Source organism: Ornithodoros turicata, chromosome 3, assembly GCF_037126465.1.
Source record: "Ornithodoros turicata isolate Travis chromosome 3, ASM3712646v1, whole genome shotgun sequence".
NCBI classification, from domain to species: Eukaryota; Metazoa; Arthropoda; class Arachnida; order Ixodida; family Argasidae; genus Ornithodoros; species Ornithodoros turicata.
The window spans coordinates 55,227,543-55,241,635 of NC_088203.1; the positions used below are offsets into that span (position 1 = coordinate 55,227,543).

General features: G+C 43.9%; 1 long non-coding RNA gene and 1 pseudogene across 2 annotated transcripts in view; one reads left to right on the top strand and one right to left on the bottom strand.

The window, feature by feature from the left end:
* Positions 1-14,093, top strand: part of LOC135388484 (uncharacterized) — a 33,432-nt gene that overhangs the window by 17,386 nt on the left and 1,953 nt on the right. For both annotated transcript variants that reach the window (XR_010421412.1, XR_010421411.1), the window contains one exon: positions 10,926-11,116. This is a non-coding gene — a long non-coding RNA (uncharacterized LOC135388484). The remainder of the gene's footprint in view (positions 1-10,925; positions 11,117-14,093) is intronic.
* LOC135387679 (piggyBac transposable element-derived protein 4-like) lies at positions 12,019-13,052 on the bottom strand (annotated as a pseudogene).

Genomic DNA, 14,093 nt, shown 5'->3' on the forward strand with positions numbered 1-14,093 from the left:
ATGCTCGAATGAGGCGAAGTCTCCTTTATATGTGTAGATCATTCTTACATATGAACAGAGTGCAAAGATTGCAATAGTCTTCATGGATATTCAAAAAAGAACCTCTGCTTACGCGCTCAAAACGCAAGCACAAAGAAAGAAAAAGTGTACACTTCCAAACACCCATAGAAACGCTATACAAGCCATACGCGCAGGCACCGGCGGACACGAAAGTCTCCCCCCGACTGATCGCTGCACCGCCAAGCGCCGCTCCGCCGTCGAAATGAAGTTCTCGCGTGAGTTTCCTGACCAGAAAGAGTATTGAGTGACCCTACCAAGAGCGACAAAGTTCAGTAAGTCAAGTGCAGGAGTAAGAAGTCAAGGTCTTGTATGCCAAGAGCTTAGAATCCAAAGAGGCCAGTTTTAGAGTATGCTTCAAGTAGGCAAATCTCTTAAGAGCCCTGGACGTCACATAATCAGTGTGAGCTTTCCACTAAGGTCAGAAGAAAAGAGCACCTCTAAGTACTTGAACTACCACTTGATTAATTACAACAGCCATACCAGAATGCCTGGTATACGAGGATTCCTGCCATTGGTAAATGAAATCACTGCTCATTTTTCAAAATTAGTCTCCAGCTGCCATTTCATACACCAATCATGAAACAGTTCAAGCGATCTATTGAGTGTAAGCTGGTCTACATCTGATTCTTTATTAGCATACAAGACACAATCATCAGGATGTAGTCTTAGCTCTACAGGAATGTGTGTCAGCACTGCAGTAAGAAGAGCAGCGGTCCAAGTACAGGGCCCTGAGGAACAACGAAAAAGAGATATATAACACATTCGGGAATGAGTGAGATGTGTTAAGTAGTTTGATATTCAAGTTACAAAGTGGTCATTTTTAAGAACAGCCCTAAGTTTTAAAATAAATTTTTTGTGTGATACCCTATCAAATTACTTACAATAGGTCTATAAAAATTTTGTCAGCCTGAATTCTATTATGCGTGGCAGATTCAAGAAAGTGCGTCAATTCCAGAAGCTGGGTAGTGGTGGAAAGACCACGACAGAAAGTCTGCTGTCGGGGAAATAGATTTTTGTTGCATTCCAAAAATATCTTATATGTTTATTCAAGATATGTTCGAGTGTTTTACTCGATGTACACGTTAATGATATTGGTCTGTAGTCACCAAGAAGCTGCTCATTTCCAGTCTTATGTATTGGGATTTTCTTGGGTGTTTTTCAACTTCATGGTACCACACCAGTTTCCAGGGATTTTTGAAAGGTAATCCTCAAATATTTAGATGATCTTTCTGCAAAACAGTACAGGAAATCTAGGTCAACGCGACTAGGTCAACGCAACTAGGTAACGCAACTAGGTAACGCAACTAGGTAACGCAACTAGGTCAAACACTGAGCTCGCGGACCACTGCTGTACAATGGGACACGTGTTCGACTACAAGGGTGCTGTCACCGAACAGCGGTGGGGACCGAGAACATTCCTTGAATCGTGGCCAGAGGTGGGCACCCTCACGAGGGCACGCGAGGGTGAGGGATCCCTCACCCTCACCTCACGGAATTTGAGGTGAGGTGAGGTGAGGGGCAATATTTTGAGCGATGCTTGAGGTGAGGTGAGGAAAAATCTTAGAGCAAGGTGAGGTGAGGGAAAATTTTCTTAAAGAATAGAGAGGTGAGGTGAGGGAAAAGTTTTTTACAGCAGGGTGAGGTGATGTGAGGGAACGTTTTTTTACAGCAGGCTGAGGTGAGGTGAGGCGAGGGAAAAATTTTCTTACAGAAGGCTGAGGTGAGGTGAGGGAAAATGTTCTTAAAGAAGGCTCAGGTGAGAAGAGATGATGAAATATTTTTTCGAGGAGGCTGAGGTGAGGTTAGGTGAGGGAAAATTTTCTTAGGGAAGGTTGAGGTGAGGAAATTTTTTTAAATGTTTTGAGGTGAGGTGAAGCTAGGAAAAATTTTTTCAGGTAAGGCTGAGGTGTGGGAAAATTTCCTAAAATTGACTATGTGAGGACTTCTTATATTATTTTATGATGGGTCAGCAGTCTACAGTGTGCCCCAGAAACTCTGCAATGATTTCTTTTTCAAAGAGAGTGATAAAAGAAAAACTAGCGCTACATTCCCGCTACTTGAGTTACAAACGCGAGCTACGTCAAAGGTAGAACCGGCTTGTAACGTAAGTAGCGGAAGAGATAGGTTCACTCTCCTTACTTTTCTCGCTCTCTTCAAAAAAATTTGTGCAGGTTTGCCAGGGCACATGCTGTAGACTCCGACTGCACATTCCCAGACACCACACAAGGTAGGGCGCGATACGGGCACGACAGCGGTAGCGCTGATATGGTCACAGCATTATCAATCCCAAAGCTGCCCTTCGATTTGACAGCCACTGGAGCTCTCAATTCGGCGGATGCCACGCGAATGCGATGAACGAAACAGCGATGCACCTGGAGCCTCACTCGGTGGTGGCGAGCATGCCTTTGCCTAGCCATGATGTAATGAGGGAGGCATGATGCGTTGAAGCTGAGAGTCGAGATTTGGCACTTAATCTTTGACACCTGCTTGGCACGGCATGGTTTTACCATTCCGGAGTCAGGACCCGCAAAGGAAACAAAAAGTGTAGGCCATACATAGCGACCACGAACCACTCCCATTGCCTTCGTGAGCACCAATTAACCTATGAACATCTAAAACTAGCTAATCGATTATTTGCGAATCGTCAAACGATATTCAGTACAAAGGTGTTTCAGAATATCGGCACAACTGGTAGACAGCACGTAGCTAGCTTTACTCACCAGGAACTCCATGTCTATTTTAAGTGCGTAGTCGACATTAGGCGCAACGCATAGTGGTTACAGCTGTTCTGCTTAAGTATGCGGGTGACTCAGCTACTGTGACGCCCATCGCAATTCTTGCAAGCTAATTCTTGTAGGGCCTGCTCACTCGCAAGTGCAGGTACAAGGTGCCGAGACCGTGCCCACCTCAAACAATGTCCCACCAGCGCTGCAAAGCGTGTAGCACCAATCACGTTGCTAATACTTCCCGTAAATTTCGAGTCAGATGCCGATGCATCAGTGCATTTCCCATCAGAGGTGGGCACCCTCACGAGGGTGTGCGAGGGTGAGGGTTTCCTCACCCTCACCTCACGATATTTGAGGTGAGGTGAGGGATAATTTTTCTGGTGATGTTTGAGGTGAGGTGAGGAAAATTTTCAAAAAAAAAATTGAGGTGAGGAAAATTTTCAAAAAAGTTTTTTGAGGTGAGGTGAGGAAAAGTTTCAAAAACCTTGTGAGGTGAGGTGAGGAAAATTTTTTGAAACAGTTTTGAGGTGAGGTGAGGAAAAGTTTCAAAAGACCTTGTGAGGTGAGGTGAGGAATTTTTTTGAAAGACTTTTGAGGTGAGGAGAGGTGAGGAAAAATTTCTGGAATTTTTTTAGGTGAGGGGAGGTGAGGAAAAATTCCAGAATTTTTTCTGAGGTGAGGTGAGGACAAAGCTCCGTTCAGAAAAACTGAGGTGAGGGCAAAGACCGTGAGGACTTTTGCCCACCTGTAATGGCACATACAAAGGGAGCCAATAGCATGTAATGCCAACCGTGGCCCACTTCCTGGACTGTACTCTGGCCTCGGTAAACCCTTAAATAGCAAGACTGGTTTTGGTGCTCCTCATTCCCGTCCCTAGCCTTGCACTGATGATGTCTCCCGTAGAGGAGACGAAACGTCTAAATAAATTGTTATTTCCCATTGCGTTAAGTCGGTGACAATTTTCATTCTCCAGGAAAACATTAGAAATACAGTCAGGCCCGCGGTTCATTTTACAATCCAGCTTGAGTAAAATACTCAACATGCCAGAAGGATCAATTGAAATGTTGTCCCAACCCGGAGTATAGAGTACAATGTTGGTATTAAGGATAGACATCATCATGAGAGAAAACACTTATAGGGCATTCATTGAACGCAGTTGCAATAACATAAGGATTGTCTTCACTAAAAATGATGTAGAATGCTTGTGTTTTGGCAGTATAGAATTCTAAAATTTATTAGGGTTAGACTTTTAGAAAACTGACAGTGATACGTTGCAGTAAAAGGATTTTGCAAACTCAAGCCTTTGCTTTAGAGTACGTCTCATATGCTAAATTCCAACTACAGTAATGTGCAGCGTTTTTTTAAGAGACAAGTTCTTACCCTTGCAATACGCAGCTTTAACTGCAAGATCGCTCTGGTATACCTAGGTTGCTGTAAGTTCTTATTCTTAAACTTAGCTGGCACAAATAGCGATATGCATTTTTGCACAACAACTTGAAACTCTGTGTATAATAAATCAGCATCCTGGGTTCTTGCTAGAGCGGTGAATGATTTTAAATAAGAACTCAACTCGTATAGTATTGACATGTTATTTGCTTTCCCGAAATCGTACATAGGGATGGTAACAGAAGAGGCAACACAAATGGGATATTAATACTAACAAACACAGCTTTATAATCAGACAAACCTTCAAGCATCTCCAGTCTATACTCCTTGCTGGATTGTGCTGGAGATTATAGGATAGCAAAATAAGATCTAACATTGAGGGAATCTGCAAAGTAACAGTTCTGGTAGGCTCTTTATCTGTACCAGTTCGAAAGCATCGCCAATGTCTATTAGTGTTTCTGTTTCAGTTTTATCGTGGTATTGAGGTTTCAGTGTACCCCAATTTATATGGAGGAGATCAAAATTACATCATAGAGTAAGTCTGCAGTTCATCAAGCAATGTTGCCAGATGTATTCTTGAATAGGTGGTCCCAGGTGGTCTATATAAAGCACGGACAACAAAAGACAACTTCTCGACATATACCTTACCCCACAAACACTCCACATTGTCTAGATCAGGCAGCAAGATGAACCGCAGGCCCTTTTTTAAAACTAGGCCAACACTGCCCCCATGGGAACGTCTATCTATCTGTACGTCATCGTAATCGGTTGGCGTAATTTCTTCATCAGGGACACATTCAGATAACCATGTTTCCATAACTGATACCACATGTGGGTTATAACAACATAAGAGAGATTGAAATTCTTTGAGTTTGTTAACAATGCTTCTTGCATTGACATTCAAAAGTGACAACAAGTCTGAATGAGGTAGTCAAAAGCGAGCAGTTTCTGAGTGAGGAGCATTCACTTTTCTGGACAGATTACGAGTTTCATACCAAACATACAGTTCTCCATCAATAACAAGTGGTCATATCACGTAACAACATTGTGGCCACCGTTCCTACTATCCTGTGTGCTATCCCACAGTCTCTTACGTATATTACGAACGAGAGGCAAAAAGTCGTCATTCAGTTGGATGTTCGAACCTTTCAGTTTGTGCCTAGACTATCCTTGCGTTTGCTGACCAAGAGCGAGGGAGGATCCGCCTTCTGGATGCGGGCCAATAGGAGGACGTGGAGGGTAGGCACTTCCCAAGCCCCTGCTCTCGCCTAAGAGATGGCGCAACTTTATTGTTGTTTTGCGTGTCGCAAGGCTTCTGCCATGGCACATCAATCTATCCCACGGCTTCACAGTCCGTTAACCCGCGTACGCGCGACTCCCACTGGGCCTCGTTCCCATGTTGACAGATGGCGAACCCATTGGTTAGATTGGTGCACCATAGCAGAAGCCTTGCAGCAGGCGAAATAACGGTAGTTACACTCCTGTCTAAGCCTTGTTCAGCAGTTAGTTAGATTGGTGCGCCATGGCAGAAGCCTTGCGACAGGCAAAACAACGGCAGCTGCTGGTTAACGGATGGCGAAGCAGTTGGTTAGATTGGTGCGCCATGGCAGAAGCCTTGTGACACGCAAAACAACGGTAACGCTGCGCCATCTCTTAGGTGAGAGCAGAGGCTTGGGAAGTGCCCACCTTCCGCGTCCTGCTATTGGCCGGCATCCAGGAGGCGGAGCCTCCCTCGCTCTTGGTTAGCAAATGCAAGGATGGTCCACACAGACTGCAGTAGTGCATCAGGTGCCCGAGTATCAGATTCCGGGAGGCTATGTTACAATGTTGTTTCGCTGGGAGCACTTTTCGAGGTCATCGTTACACTTTTGTAATTGTTACCGATTCTTTCAGAGCAGCAATCTGTGCTGTACAATTAGTCACTGAGTCACATAGTTTGTTAGTAGAACCGATGGCTGTTTGTACCAGTATCATTCTAGCTTCGAGGATTTGTAATTTAGCGTTAATTGATGACTGACTTCCCTCGGTAGATAAAATATAATTTGTCATTCCTTTCTGACCAAACAGTAAGTCCTTCACCATATCCTTAAAGTAGCACAGAAGTCATTTTTAACACCCAGTTTTCTTCCTATAAAACTGTTAAGTAGGCCAGTAAGATGCACCACGCGAAGTAATTTACACCACAGAGTCATCGCAATTCAACACACAGTCAAAAATACGCCACAAAAAGCGACCGTGCGCAACAGTGGTGAAGAGCAGTACCAGCCTGTGATCTGCCTGGAAACTCGCGCTGATGCTATAAGGAGAATGCTCGCTGATTGGCCTAGAGAAATGTTGTCTGCTACTCTGCTGTCGTCTGTCACTCGGCTGTTCGGGGGTCTGATAAAGCCTTTCTCCTTGCTCGGTAATGCTTCGGCCGCTCCTTCTGTCCCCAATTCTCCGGGAAAACTGGCAAAACAGGCTTACGGCGGCAAAGAGAGAAGGCGCTGACCCCCACTGACCGGCAAACCAGAACGAGTCTCGTTATGCCGTCATCGGTGACGTGCCATCATACCTCCTCATCCTCGTTATAGCTGGAGTGGTGAGTTAAGGGTGAAGGCGCGGAGCTATGTTTATGTGAGTTTTTTTCTGGGAAACAAATTGCACACATCAAAAACTTTCGCGCTATTCGGTATAATGACACACACACTTTCATCAGATGTCTTAATTTGAAATTTTTTTGGATGGCCCTCTGTATTCCTTTAAGGGAATGAGGGCTGGGATTCAACTCAATGCCTCCAGAGAGGTAAAAGGTGCAGGGTACAAATGCAGATACAAATGGCATAATGACATAGTATAGGACAGTACAGTGGTGGGGCCATAGGACAGCAGAACAAGGAATCTATTGTCACTGTGAATGCATGGAACATAGATTATTTATTACCTGTAGCATGAAAAGACTGTGTTTGAACATCACATTCGGGCTGCCTCTCAGAGGCCCACTGGTAAAAAGTTGTCGAGTGTGTGCATTTAAAGATGCCGAAGGTGTCGCTGTTGCGAACGTGAGGGATTATGGATGCATGTGCAGATGATAGGCTGGTGAGGTGTATGTACGCTGCTGTCACCACAGATAGATAAGTCCTTTTCCACAATGCTGCGACAGACTGGCGAGTCATCCGAGGCAGTAAAATGGGTAGGTAGCTGATTAATCACACTTGCTGAGCCAGAACAGGAACTATAATGTGAAAAGGCGGTGTTTGAATATCATGTTCGAGCTGCCACCCAAAGGCTCACTCAAATAGTTCCAAATCAGCGGGCACATTGTAAAGGCTTCCTACTTGCGTACGATTGAGTGTCATTGATCTGGCACCAAGGGGTGGGGAAAGCAACGCTCAAAGTACCAAAATTTGACCTTTTATAAAAATAACTAGGCTGTCGAAACCAACTACATCCTACAGGTGAAGAGCCGAGCAGACGTACATTCCAATAAAAAAATATTGTTGCTCTCACTAAAAATTTATTTGCCAAAAAAAAATTCAGTAAAGTCAAGAAAATCGCTTAAAAGCGTATACTTCGGAGGTAAATTTGTTGTGGTGATAACAAGCTGGAAAGGTTTGCTTTACACAGAAGTGTCGAGGAACACCTTGAGAATACATACACAAAAATCAGAAAAGTACTTTTGGTTAAACTCAATTCTTTTTTTTTTTCTGCAGCACACAAGGCGCTGTGCGCTCCTTGCCAGAGACCGCATGCTGTCACCGTTCTTCCTCGAAAGGGTACATGAAAAATAGAAACTACGATAAGAAACACGTAGAGCACCGTTATATGTGGACTGGTATATAAGTCCACTAGATGCAAAGTAAACAAGACAACTTTGCGAATCCCAATACATTCGTCCAATACATTTCCGTGTCGTGAGGTTCTCAGAGAAATGAATGGCCTAGTCTGTGCATCCCATTAAATCAAACAACGCGGGAAAAAGGTGCTGACGCCAGGATTCGAACCTCTGCCTTCTGGACGTCGGAAGCTCAGTATGTGTTTCTGTCGTCCATATTTGTAGCCCGCCTCATCTAATTTCTCATTGCTTATGTGTGCATCTCACTGTGCAACAATATCGGTGGACTATGGAAGAGAAATTTTTATTACTATGGTGTGTTTGAATATTTGTGTTTTCCTCGTGAATGTAGGTTTCCTCAGGAAAACATAAAAGTAAACAGGACAATGACAAATGTGTCAGCCTGCTTTGCTCTGGCCTGTAATACCCCTGTCACGTGGCAAATTGAATGGCATTCCCAGGGAATGATATTGGCACCAAATGTCATTCGTTTGTATTTCGTCAAGCTGCATGAAGGAAAAGAACGTCATTCACAAATGATGTCACTGTCGAAGATTAAGATAACATGGGATGAACACATGTAGCTAGATACATGCACATTCGTCATATTTTTATTTATTTTTCTCGAAATCAGCAACATATTAGATTATTTCACAAAATTGTTGCATTTCAGGTGATGCTCAGTTGGCTAAGTATCACAAGCCGAGACTAGCAGGAAGCAAGCAACACTGCGAGGGAACCAGAGTAGTTCTCTGAGAAACAGTGTTATGCCTTCTCTTATGTCTTAAGTCATGCCTTGTACGAGAGAACGTCTTTATTCCACACAGGAACATAACGGCTGTATGGCATACTCAGTACAGGCATCAACTGCCTAACTGACAAGCATAGAATAGAATGAATGCATCCCGCACATGTCATGCGCTTTTGTGGTTGTGGGTAGTGCCCCTCCCGGAGAGCGTGACCTTCCTGTGAAGCACTCATTATCTCGAAGATTATACAGCAGATAATACCCCAATACACAACACCTTCCTTCCTTCCTTCATGTCAAAAATTCGTGACAAAGTTCCTCTAGTTCATTCACTGGGTGGTTGCTATTTGCACGTAATGCCATTTGTTTTCACCATGTGACACGGAACGAATGTCATTCAGTACAAATATCATTTGCTGGGAACGACATTCAACTTGCCGTGTGACAGGCGTATAACACTTCACTAACAATGTATTGCAGTTTCAATGTTTATGAAACAAGAGGGACAGTCCGGTAGGAAGAGCGAAGATGTGCCGGCCTAAGTATGGTAAAATATGCCTGCGACTTGATGGCACAGTATGCAACACAAGACAAGTAAAGAGAGAGTAATTAAACACTTTCATTGGTACACACTCTGTGCTTGTGCTAGCCATCGCCAGCATTTCTGAATCTGGCCACCTGAGTACGGCCAACACCTATGACACTCTAGAGTACCAACATGCATTTGCAAGGGGTTGAACAATTGATTATCACACAATAAGGGATACGCACCAGATAAATACATGACAGGCACTGTTTGGCCTTGCAAACGATGAAAAAGAGAAACCCCATGGGCCCTCAGCTTTTGCTTGCATACGTCCAGTGACTTACACGTATCCCAGAAAACTACTTTATTTTCAGCTCATTGACTCACAACTAGCTGCAGCACAACTAGCATGGTAAGGCACATCGAGTGCCATAAAACTATACTTTTGGCATATAGTGAAAAAACAGCAGCAAGGCAGAAACATGGACAGGAACCACACGAAACGATGGCTGTTTTACACTTTGATATAAATAGCTGCATTTTTAGTGTCCATTCTGTGATAATTTCAATTTTTCCATTGAGCTTTCAATGGAGAACGGTGATAGCTTGCAGTCTCTGCAGATGACCGTGTGGCGCAGGGTGTGCCACAGAAAAAAAATTATTGAGTTTAACTAAAAGTACTTTTCTGAGTTCATGTTTCTGTATTCTCAAGGTGTTCCTCCACAGTTCTGTGTAAAGCACACTTTACTACCTTGTTATCACCACAACAAATTTAACCCATGAAGTATGCACTTTGAGAGGGAGATTCTCGACCTTACCAAATTGTTTCGGCAGCTAGGTTTTTTGTGAAAGCAACAATATTTTTTATTGGAATATACGTCTCTCCAGATATTCACCAGCAGGATTTCATGTGCCTAGAAAGGTTGGTCATTTTTATAAATGTCAAACTTTGGTACTTCACAAACTTTGGTACTGGAGACAAGCTCCCTTTTGTGACAGATCTGTGACACTCAATCGCACGTAAGTAGAGGGCTTTTTTTGAATAACCTCTCAATCTTGGACTATTTTGGTGCACTATAACGGTCACCGAACGCTACCTATGTGAACATGTTTTTTCCTCCGGGCTTAAATTTGGACCCCTCTAGCGGTGGAACACTTCAAAATTTGGGACTAATATTTCGTATTTGATATCCCTGTGCCACCATGAAGCATCCTAATTATTTCCACAAAAATCTGTGACGGTCGAGCTGCATCGCTGGATCAGTTGGCGGGTACCAGGTACCCTAGCTATATCATTGCTCAGTCATCTTTACATCGTTCACACAGCATTGTGATGCCCTCTAACCTGCAGTGGCCCATGCTTGCACCAGCTCCTTTGAATATGCTTGCAAGTGTGCATATTCAGCCTATGCACATTGACCTTGGTATATTCATAAATTGTGTAACAGTGTCAGACTGAATTGTAAGCTACTAACTGGTATCTGCATTGCTAATATTTGTAGTGGTACCCATATGTCAGTGAAACAAATAGATTATGGTGTGTTACTATTCCGATGCCAGTTAACTCAGTCTATGGCAGACAGGAAAAAATGTTGCAGATCCCCAAATATTTAGTACATGTGGACTATTGTATTCCTTTGTATGACAGTGTCTCATCTTTTTCAGTGCATCGTGAGGGACAGTGTAACGCGGACACTACTAGTAGCGGTGCAGTGCAGTGCGGACAAAACTAAAGATTTTTTGTAGGGACATTGTGATGCATCACTGTTTCTGGATATCCATGTGTGTTTTGTGCTACTTGTGCATCGTATAGAACTAACGTGGGAAAATTACACATCTATGACAATATTCCTCAGGTAAGCCACAGCATGCCACTTTCCCAGTTCTAGCATGCAGTGTTATTGGTTAGAAAATACTTTTCTCTGTCTGTTTGTTGGCTCTACGACAGTTGCGAAGTTCTGCAAGATAGCAGTCTGCTATGTGACAGCTGTTGTTACAGTGGGATAGGCTAACTCATACTTAAAATAGTTTCAGGTGGGTATGTAATACCGCTTTTATGAAGATCACGCTTGAGTCGTCAGATGAGCAAAGGAGTATCTACATCAACCTTATTTTGGTGACGATGATTGGTGTGTGACAACAAAAAAGAAAATGAGTGCACACTCCTGCTAAGATAAGAACTTAGGGGTGCTTATGGGGCAAAGTACACTTACCAACCAATAATTGGGACTAAAACAATTCGAACTTTCCAATTTTTCAGATAGACTATTTGCACCGTCAAATGCCCCATAGAGCCAATGTGTTTCTGCATGTAATAATTCGGAATGTTCCGTGGAAGATGTGCTTGATTATTTGATTTTTTATTATTTGTACTAATCTCGCTTCAAGCCTGCATGGTTTCTAGAACATAGCATCTCCCGAGAGCGATGTCCATGTTGAAATTGCGACGCACAGCAAAAATGTGTTTACATGGCAGGTGCATAGAGAGGAACGCAGCTCACTGGTGTTCCTGTCAAAAATCATGAAGGTCAATCCTGTGCTGCTTTTGTATGTGCAGATTGCATGAACTGGATCAGGAAGTGCAACACTTTAGCTAAGCTTGCGTTGCTCTTTAAGGTGGCGGAATGAATATTGGGTGACTTTTGTGTAATAAAGCTGCAGTTGTGACGTCCTTCATTCCCGAAGGTGATGGAGCAAAAAAATTAATTAGCAAAAGGGGATACACTCACACTCAACATGCCCACCTGCAGATGCGAGAAGGAATGACACCGCACACTTTGTTAACAATAACGAACATGATTTAATATGAACACAGCTGAACGCTGTGCTCTAGTACTTTAACCCTTTATTGCACATATTTTATTTTCCCAAAAATAAAATTTCAGGTGATCCTGACCACTCCATTATGCCAAATATATGACAGCCACAGCAATTTATTAGTTGCATACAAGTATAGGAAGATTTTTATGGTGTGTTGCTTTTTCGCAACACTGTACAAACTGCAGAGGCTACAGGAGGCTAAACAGTGCAGCTCACCAAGCACGTTTCATTTGTTTGTGTGGTATTCCACGAAGCAGTTAGTTTTGTTACTCAAGCACAAGTACATCTTGCACCTGGAGCAAAAACACATGCAGATCCCTGTGCATCTCGGGAATTTGCACCTCTGTCTCTTCTGGGTCCACAGCACCCGGGTTAAGGCGGACCAACTTTGTTGGCTCTTACATCAATCGGAGGTGTTGGGTGCGGCAGGGCCCTTTGACTTCTTCGTGTTGAGTGCGGTCTCAATTGACTCATTGCGTGGCCTTCCCCTTCTACGGTCTTCCTGTTTTCCAGCCTTGCAGAGCTCCTCTGCAAGCTCGATCTTGAATAGTGCAAGAGGCAAGGGTTTCTTGCTTGAGGTCTCTGGTTGCTGCAGGTTACTCCTCCGGTATAACAACCATGCATTGACTACGGTTAGGTCAAGCAGGGGGAGGAATATCCGGAAGTACCACTTCTTCGACCGTAGATGTGCTCTGTTCAAAGAAATCAGGGAATCCAATCCTGATCCAATCCACCCATGTGCTTATTGTAAGCGATGACAGCAAACGGACAGGGCACTATCACGCGCTCTTTTTTTCTACCATCGTATCGAGGGGCACTTACAATAGGCTGGGCTCCAACAAACGTAGACAGTAGGGAGACGGTCTTGTTGTCCTGCCATCGTATGCAAGATCGGTCTACGCTATCCATCGATGCAACTTTCTCTTCAATGTGACCTTTTCCCTTTTTCTTCGCCTCTTTGTCAGATGGCATGGAAACGTCATGAACTCTATTTAATCGCACGGTTCCAATGCAGTGAACTGTCCGCTTTTCAAACTAGGTTTGAAGTGCTGGACTATTGAAGTAATTGTCAAAATACAGTTTGTGATGAATGCCACTAGGAAATTTTCTCCATAGACTGCCAACAACGTTTCCACTTACCCCGCAATCTGGTTCCCCATCTTGTCTCAGGGCAAGGTTCTCCTTTCCTGTGTAAACTTCAAATTCATACGAAAATCCGCTGACACCGGACAGAATGAACACCTTCTACCCCCCCTTCTTTGGCTTGATTGCTAAGGCGAAAACAGTATTTTGGCTGACAGACAAGCCCAGCAACGCCACCCCATAACCCCTATCTGCTTTTTATACAGTAGTCCCTCGTTAGAACGAAATCACTTTTTACGAGTTATCGCTTATTTCGAAGTTTCACCAGCTCCCGATCGAAATGCGTGTAGTATTTTGAACCGGTTTATTCGAAGTTTACCGTGAGCCAACACTGCATAGTGCAAGACACTGGAGCGCCTTCATGCCGAGTCATTCCTACTGTCAACAACATCCCACGACTTAGACACGCTAGACGGCAAAATGCGGTCCTCACTGTTTCCCTCCAGAACGCCGATGACGGACGACGAAGCGCGAAGGAGAGTGCGAGGGGTCGGGCACGTGCCCACCTCTCTGACCACGTGACGCGCCCGTAGCAGTTAGGAGGGAAACTGTTGCTTTGCTTTGCATGATGACAGCACAGAAGTCTGTATGGAGGTGTTTAACTTTGGAGCAGAAAGTCGCCCTCATCCGCCAAGTAGAAAAGGGTGAACGGTCCAAGTCTGCCATCGCCAAGGCAAATGTCACCGGGGAAAATAAGCTCCCCTTACTGATAGTAGGCAACATAGAAAAGACGCGCTGCTTTCAAAATGCTTGTATGACCAAGGATTGATTGCATCTATAGAAGCAACAAGCGTGCATGGATGACAGTAGCTATTTTTGAAAACTACGTGCGACGTCTGGATCGCAAGTTTGCTGCTGCACAGCACAATG